Raw genomic sequence first — 9,077 nt, 5'->3', positions numbered from 1 at the left:
CTTCTTTCAAAATGCATCATGGGAAGTTTTGGGATTTCCTTACCCATTGTGGAAACTGCAGTTTGGACCTGGGAGGGATAATCAGATGTGTTAGTTTTCTAGGGTTGTCATAGCAAAGCACCACAAACTGGATGGCTTTAGTAACAATTTTTTGACTCACAGTGCTGGAGACTGGAGGTCTCTGACTGAGATGTTGAGATTCTTTCTCTGTGTGGATGTCTTTATACCCAAACATCTACCTTTTATTGAAAATTGATTTTTTCCACATAATACATTCTGATTATGGTTTCCTTCCCTCTACCCCCCCAACCCTGCCTCTTCTCCTGTCTGAATCCACCCCCTTTCTGTCTTTCATTAGAAACCAAACAGGCTTCTAAAAAATAATACTAACATAAACAAGATAAACAAAAACTGACACAGAGGATGGAGCAGGGAAAACCAAATAGAAAGAGAGGAGCGGAAGAGAAGGCACAAGAGACAGAAATCCTATCATTTGCACACTCAGGAATCCCACCTAAACACTAAGCTGGCAACCATAATAAATATGCAAAGCATCTGCAAAGAGAGAAGAAACAATATGAATGAGATAAAATAATAGTAAGAAGAGAACAAGCTTTGACATGGCATTATGAGACAAGGGACCTCCAAAGATGCCATTGAGTTCATTTTGTGGGGGACAATTACTGTTGGGCAAGCAGTCCACGCTTAAGAGTTATTTATTTCCCCAGGGAGGTTCCCTTGCAGAAAAGTATGCAATGTACCCTGAGGGGAGGGATTTGATGGAGACATCCCATGTACCCCTGATTGTTTAAAGGTTCCTCATTTTCTGCATGTTGTCCAGTTCTGGGGGTCTCTATTCTCATTGGCTGCAGAGGAAGCTTCTCTTATGATGGCTGAGCAAGACACAGATCTATGGGTAATATCATCAGGGATCATTGTATTACTTCCTTTGTTGTTATTGTGGTTGTTTGAAACAGTAGTGTTTGGTTTTGCCCTAGGTCCCCGGCTTGACAAGACTCAGATTCGTGGTCAACCAAGCAGTCTCGAGTATGTCATCTTTTAAAAAAAGATTTATTATCTGTCTGTCTGTCTGTCTGTCTGTCTGTCTGTCTGTCTGTCCTATGTCATACCTATGCATGCTATATCTGCATGTACACCTGCATGCCGGAAGAGGGCATTAGATCTCATTATAGATGGTTGTGAGTTACAATGTGTTTGTTTTCTGGGAATTGAACTCAGGACCTCTGGGAGAACAGCAGTGCTCTTAACCGCTGAGCCATCTTTTCAGTGTCATCTTGTGGAGGTGGCCTTAGGTCAAATCAGGTGTTCCTTGGCTCCTCCCCCAAGCTTTGTGCCATGACTGCAATAGCAGATCTTGCAGGTATGATACCATCACAGATCAAAGGACTTGAAGGTGTGTTGGTGTTTACATTTCTCCTTCGGTAGCTTTCAGAGTGTGTTTCTGTATTAAAGATGCTAGCACACAGAGGCGAAGGCTCTATATAGGCTCCAGCTCAATTTCTCCATGTTCAATGAGGTATTGTCTCCAGCAATGTGGACTTAGTATTGGTTTGTGGAGAACATGGGGGAATATCTCCATCTTCTGATATTTTCTTCAATTTCCTTCTCCAATATCTTAAAGATTTTATTACACAAGTCTTTCACTTGCATGATTTCAGTTACCCCAAGATACTTTATATTATTTGAGGCTATTGTGAAAGGTGTTGTTTCCCTTATTTCTTTCTCAGTCCATTTGTCATTTATATAAAGGAGAGCTGGTGATTTTTGTCAGCCAAGTTTTTAATCCAGATACTTTGCTGAAATCATATATCAGCTGTAGGAGTTTCCTGGTGAATTTTTTAGGATCTTTTATGTATATTATCATATCATCTGCATATATATGGCATGTCATATGCATATATATTTCTTTCAAATGTGTATCCTCTTGATCTCCTTTGTTCTTGACTTACTGTTCTAGCTAAAACTTTATGTGTGATAAAGAATAGATATGAAGGGAGTGGACAACTTTGTCTGGATCATGATTTTAGTGGAATTGCTTTGAGTTTCTCTTCATTTAAGTTGATATTGGCTATGAGCTTGCTGTAAATTGCCTTCATTATATATAGCTATGTCCCTAATCTCTCCCAGACATTTATCATGAAGAGGTATTAGATTTGTTAAAGGCTTTTTTTTTGCCTCCAATGTGATAATCATGTGGTTTTTTAATCTTTCTGTTTGTTTATATATTGTTTCAGATGTTGAACTATCCCTGCCTCTCTGCAGTGAAACCTATTTAATAATGGGGGATGATATTTTTGTTGTGTTCTTAGATTTTGTTTGCAATAATTTAATTGAGATTTTTTTCATTTATGCTCATAAGGGAAATTGACCTGTAATTCTCTTTCTTTGTTGGGTCTTTATGTGGTTTGGGTATCAGGGTGACTATGGCCTCTTACAGCAAACTGGCAAGGCTCCTGTTTCTATTCTGTGGAATAAATTGATAGTATTGGCGTTAACTGTTCTTTCAAAGACTCTGAGAATTCTGCACTAAAACTATCTGGCCCCAGGCTTTTTGATAGGTAGACTTTTAATGCTTCTATTTCAGTAGAGGTCATAGGTCTGTTTAAATCTCTTCTCTGGTCTTGATTTTACTTTGGTAGGTTGATATGTATTGAGAAAACTATCCATGTATTTTAATTCTTTTAATTTGGTGCAGATTTTTGTAATTTTACAATTCTCTGGATTTTCTCCATGTCTGTTGTGATAACCCCCCTTTTGTTTCTAATTCCATTCATTTGGATAAAGGTTTGTCAATCTTATTGATTATCTCAAAGAACGAACTTTTGTTTCATTGGGGTTTTTTTTTGTATCTTTTCTTTGTTTCTACTTTATTGATTTCATCCCTGAGTTTGATTATTTCTTGCCATTTATTCCTCTTGGGTGTGCTTACTTCTTTTTGATCTAGTGTTTTCATGTGTGCTGTGAAATGACTAGTATAAAAATTCTCCATTTTTTTTAAATCTAGGAACTTCATGCTATGACCTTGTCTCTTACCATTACCCTCACTGTGTCTCATAAGCTTGGCTTGTTGCATATTTATTGAATTCAATAAATTCTAGAAAGTCTTTACTTTCTTTCCTTATTTCTGTCTTAACCCATTTTTCATTTAGTAGGGAGTTCTTCAGTTTCCATGAGTTTGTAAGCTTTCTGTTGTTTCTGTCATGGCTTTAATATATGGTGGTCATACAGGACACAAGGAATACTTTCAATTTTCTTTTTCTTTTATTGGATTTTTTAAAATTTACATTTCAAATCTTATTCCCTTTCCTAGTTTACCTTCTATAAACCCCCTATCCCACCCCTCCCCTTCTTCTATAAGAGTGTTCCCCTCCCCATCCAACCCCCCTTTCGCCCTCCCAACATTCTCTTACACTGGGGGTCCAGCCTTGGCAAGACCAAGGGCTTCTCCTTCCATTGGTGCCCCAACAAGGCCATCCTCTGCTACATATGCAGCTGGAGCCACAGGTCAGTCCATGTGTAGTCTTTGGGTAGTGGTTTAATCCCTGGTAGATCTGGTTGTTTGGCATTGTTGTTCTTATGGGGTTGCAAGCCCCATAAGCTCTTTCAATCCTTCCTCTATTCCTCCAATGGGGATCTGTTCTCAGTTCAATGGTTTGCTGCTAGCATTCGCCTCTGTATTTGACATGCTCTGGCTGTGTTTCTCCGGTTCCTGTCAGCATGCACTTCTTAGCTTCATCAATCAATCTTATCTAGTTTTGGTGGATATATATATGTATGTATGTATGTATGTATGTATGTATGTATGTATGTATGTATGCATGCATGCCACATGTAGGGCAGGCTCTGAATGGCCATTCCTTTAGTATCTGCTCCAAACTTTGCCTCCATATCCTCTCCTATGAATATTATTGTTCCACTTTTTAAGAAGGAGTGAAGCATCCACACTTTGGTCATCCTTTTTCTTAAGCTTCATGTGGTCTGTGGATTGTATCTTGAGTAGTTCGAGCTTTTGGGCTAATATCCATTTCTCAGTGACTGCGTACCATGTGTGTTTTTCTGTGATTGAGTTACCTCACTCAGGATGATATTTTCTAGTTCAATCTATTTGACTATGAATTTCATGAAGTCATTGTTTTTGATAGCTGAGTAGTACTCCATTGTGTAAATGTACCACATTTTCTGTATCCATTCCTCTGTTGAAGGGCATCTAGATTGTTTCCAGCTTCTGGTTATTATAAATAAGGCTGCTATGAACATAGTGGAGCATGTGTCTTTGTTGAATATTGGAGCATCTTTTCTTGTATCTGTTGAGACGTGCTTTGTGCCCAAATATGTGGTCAATTTTGGAGAAGCTTTCATGAGGTGCAGAGAAGAAGGTATATTCTTTAGTGTTTGGGTGAAATGATCAGTAAATATCTGTTAGCTTCATTTGGATAATAACATAATATATGTGTTTACTTCTACTGACTTCTGTAGGGTTGAATTTATAGATAGATAATTGCTTGAATTTGGTTTTATCGTGGAATATCTGATTTTTCTCCATTTGTTGTGACTGAATTTTTACTGGTTATAGTAGTCTGGGCTGGCATCTGTGGTCTTTTAGACTTTGTAGAACATCTATCCAGGCCCTTCTGGTTTTTGAGTAATATGTCTCTGCCTTTATATATTACTTGGTCTTTTTCCTTTGTAGCTTTTCCTATTCTTTCTTTGTTCTGTACAGTTAGTATTTTAATTATTATATGTGAAGGGTAATTTCTTTTCCTGTCCAGTCTACTCATGTTCTGTAAGCTTCTTTTATCTTTATAGACAGTTCCTTCTTAAGGTTACTCTTTTTCTTCTATTACGTTGTTGAAAGTATTTTCTGTGCCTTTGAGCTGGGTTCTTCTTCTTCTATTCCTATTATTCCTAGATTTGGTCTTTCCATAGTGTGTCCCAGATTTTCTAGATGTTTGGTGCCAGGCTTAGAAAATTTTTCTTTGACTGATGTATCTATTTTTTCTATCAATGGCTGAGATTCTCTCTGTCATTTCTTATATTCTGTTGGTGAGGCTTGCATCTGTAGTTCCTGTTCTCTTATCTAGGTTTTATTTTTCATCTCCGGATTCCCTCAGTTTGTGATTTCTTTACTGGTTTTATTTCCATTTTCCTGTCTTAATTTTTAAAAATTTTCTTCCACTGTTTTTTTTATGGTTTCATAGATTTTTAAAAGTGATTTATCTATTTTTCTTTTAAAAACCTCTATTATATTAATAAAGGATATTTTAAGGTCCTTGTCTTGTGTTTAACCTATGTTGTAGTTCATAGAGCCTAATGTGGTAGGGTTGCTGGGTTTAGTGGAACCACATTCTCTTGGCTGTAATTAATTCTGTTTTTATGCTTGTCTCCAAGTCTCTGGGTTTTGAAAGATTATAACTCTAGGTGATGATATCTAGTCTTGTCTTTGTTGGATGTTTGTTCCTTGGTTTCTGTTGCCCTCACTGATTCTTAGGAGAGTATGGTTGCTGTGTGTTGCCTGGTAAGAAATTCCTCTGCGATCTTGATAGTTGTGGCCATTGGGGAGTCCAGGTAAAATGTGTTTCTAGGTAATGGGAACTCACACTTTGGAATGGGGATGAACTGGGTGCCTGGAAATGGTCCACAGAAGAGATTAAAAACAAGGTGTTCCACCAGGTTTCCCAGTCCCCTGGGAATAGGGGCAGAGTAAGGAGAGGCCACAACAGAGTCTGCTTCAGAGCTGGGGCTGAGACTGGGGATTTAGATTTGGAGAAGAGGGAGAGACAAAGGTCATCAGTTAGGATACTCGCTTTCCTACCATGGCCTGCAAGTGTTCCAAAGGATGCCTGCTGGAGCTGGGTGCTGAGATAACGTGATGAGTGGAGGGAAGGAAGGTGGTGCAGGAAGAGCTGTGCGATCCCCTGGGCATTGGGGCAGAGAGGACAGGGTATCTGCTTCATGTTGTCTGCCACCAGGCTGAGCATGATGCTGGGATTTGGATTTGAAGGAGTGGTGAAGGTCCCAGTTAGCCTACCTGCTTCTCTGGCTGCTTCTTACCTGGATCTGGTGGTTCCCAGAGAATGCCTGCTGGAGTGAGGGGAGAATGAGAGGAGTGAGGGGTGGGTAGTTTCAAGGGGAAGATCTGTATGATTCACTGGAGGTGGGGCTAAGGAGGGGAAGGGAGGCTGGAGTAGGTACAGAGCTGCTGGTGAGACTTGTGGATTGTGTTTGAAGGAACACAGAGAGAGGTGAATATCTGTGGGGAACTTTCCTGCCTCTTTGGCTAGAGTGAGAATCAATTTTTCCTGTTTGTAGAGATACCATCATCACATTGGTGTTGGGATCCATTCTTGTCTAATATGACTAATATAATCTTTTAAGGTCTCTATTTTTGAGTAAAGGTAATATTTGAGGTACTAAGAACAAGGATTCTGACATGTAAAGGGGAGCAATTCAACCTATATATAATGGCTAGTTTTAATTACCAAGTAGACACATCCTAGAATTTCCTCAGAAGAATCTACGTAAGGAATTATCTTGATCCTCTTTGCCTGTAGGCATGTCTGTGGGAGATCATCTTGATTGCCCTCACTGAGGTAGACAGCACCATTCCTGGGTTTGGGTCATGGTCTGTACAAGAATAGAGAAGGCAAGCTGAGGATTAGCATTCATGCATTTCTTTATCTCTGCTCTTGCTTGTGGATATGCTATTGTGCTATGCCCAGGTGCTTCAAGATCTTGAAAATTTTGACTCCCCTGTAATTTGGACTGTAAGGTGTAAATGTAAGCTAAAATAAACCTTTGGTATTTAAGCTCCCCACCCCCCCTTTTTTTTTGGTCAGTGTGTTTCATCACAGCAATAAAAATGAATGTAGCTCAGTAGCTCAGTGTGATGACATATTCTCTATGAAAATCACTGCACTGTATTTCCCTGAGTGGCGGTAACCAATGGTTAGTGTGAATCCAATCATCCAGTAGATCTAGTCCAGCTAAGGTGTGCAGTAGTCCTAAACCAAATCTGGGCAAATAGTAGGTGAGTCCAGGGTTTAGTAGCCTCTGATTACAGATGGGTTCCAAGATCCCTTTGCCCTCCCAACATCTGAACAATTTTGTGGTGCTGTTTAGTGTGGATGGGTGAGAAGGCCAGGGAGTCACAGGGAGACTCTGTTTCCAGGGGTTTTACTACTTCATGAAAGACAGACAGGGAAGAAACATATTTAAGATGCAGAAAAGAAATTCCTCATTTTTTCTTTACTCAGTAAGACTGGAGCTGAATATGTAGATTGTATATAATTATGTTTTAAGAAGTATCACTTTAAAGTCTTTAGCAAATCTTAATGTATATATGTATAATGTTCTAGAAAGATAAGTGTCCTTGAAGCCTGACACATTTTTGTTAATTATAAAACCCTGAAATATAAAACAAACCTGTGTGTACTTTGTGTTTTAGGTCTATACCAGTGAATCTTAAGTGAAATGAGGACGTGTTCTATTACTGCCAATTTGATAAAACAGAAACCATACGGTGGGGCTAAAGATTCTTTTTTTTTTTTTTTTTATCAAATTGGCAGTAGTAGAACACGTTCTCATTTGACTTAAGATTCATAAGCACTACAGCTTGTGTGAAACTTGACAGCATGGTGAGACAACTGTGTCTCTCTCTACTGGTCCCACTCCATGGGAGTCATGTCGAGAGAGATTGTTTCCTATTGTTGAGGCATATACACATCTTATCTCTAGGTGGAATTCCGCAGGGGACGGAGATTGCTTTAATTTTTTCCAGTCTGTCTTTGCATACACGGTAATAAATGCCGTTTCAGACACAAAATAGAAAATAGATGCTGGGTAATTAGGAAAGCTTAAAGCTTTTAAAATACAGTCTCTGTGTGTTTATGCTTACTCAAGTGAATGTGCGTCGTTTGTTTGCTTGTTTTTTAAATAGCTTCTCTCATTGGCCCGGAGCTGGAGTCTGCTTAGCACTAGATTGGCTGAGCAGTGAGCTGCAGAGATCCACGTGACTCCATCCAGCACTTCTATTTCAAGTGGGTAGCACCACGCCTGGATCGATTTACATAAGTTCTGGGATTTGAACTCAGATTCTCATGATTGCATGGGAAGCATTTTACTGACAGGGTCCTCTCTAATGGACAAGGGGGCACCGGAATGGGAGGATCAACTAGGGATAGGGAAGGGAGAGGGGATGAGAGAGGAAATAGAGACAGCTAAAACTAAGGGCCATATAGGAACCTGATATAGTAGAAGCTTCCTAAAATAACTACATATATAAAAGCAATATAAATGAAATTATCAAATAACGGGGAGACAGAGCTCCAATTAAACATCTCCTGTCCACAAATGAAGCTTCCAGTTCCAGGAATGGATTACATCTAATCAAATAGGGTCTCATGGGGACCCCTAAACAACCTAGTCTGTTGGCAAGACTATGAGTGACTCTCTACAAAATGACAGGAAGGCCCCATTGCTAAAGATGAAACCTACACAACTCCTCGAACATGGAGAAGTCAAGCTGGTGCCCATGTTGAGCCTTTACCACCCATGTGCCTGTATTCACAGCATGGGAAGGTACTCTTCATGGTACCCAAGGAGAAAGGTTAACACCAACCCAGCTACAAACTCATCTACAATGGCGTTCTGCCTTCAGAGCACACTGGTGCAACAGCTTGTGGGAGTAGCCAACCAGTATCTGACTTGAGTTAAGGCCCATTTGATGAGATGGAGCTCATACCAGATGCTGCTTGGCTGACCAAGATCCTGAGACCAGACTAACCAGGAACCTAACCAAATACTACTGTTCTGCTGAAGGAAAGTAGCATTAAAATGACTCCTAATGACCTTCTGTACACTCATAGACCAGTGCCCTGTTCAGCCATCATCAGAGAAGCCTCCTATTGTAGCAGATAAGAACAAATACAGAGACCCACATTTGGACAAGTATGCAGAGAGTGAGAGACCTGGGAACACATAGCCTAAAAAGGTATGTATCCATCCAAGCTCCCCCTTTGGGGCATAATGAGCTCTGTGAAAGAGGAGACAGAAAGAGT

This window comes from Rattus norvegicus, chromosome 6 (assembly GCF_036323735.1).
Source record: "Rattus norvegicus strain BN/NHsdMcwi chromosome 6, GRCr8, whole genome shotgun sequence".
Lineage (NCBI taxonomy): Eukaryota > Metazoa > Chordata > Mammalia > Rodentia > Muridae > Rattus > Rattus norvegicus.
The sequence above is the reverse complement of the archived record's forward strand: the minus strand, read 5'-3'. Positions refer to the sequence as shown.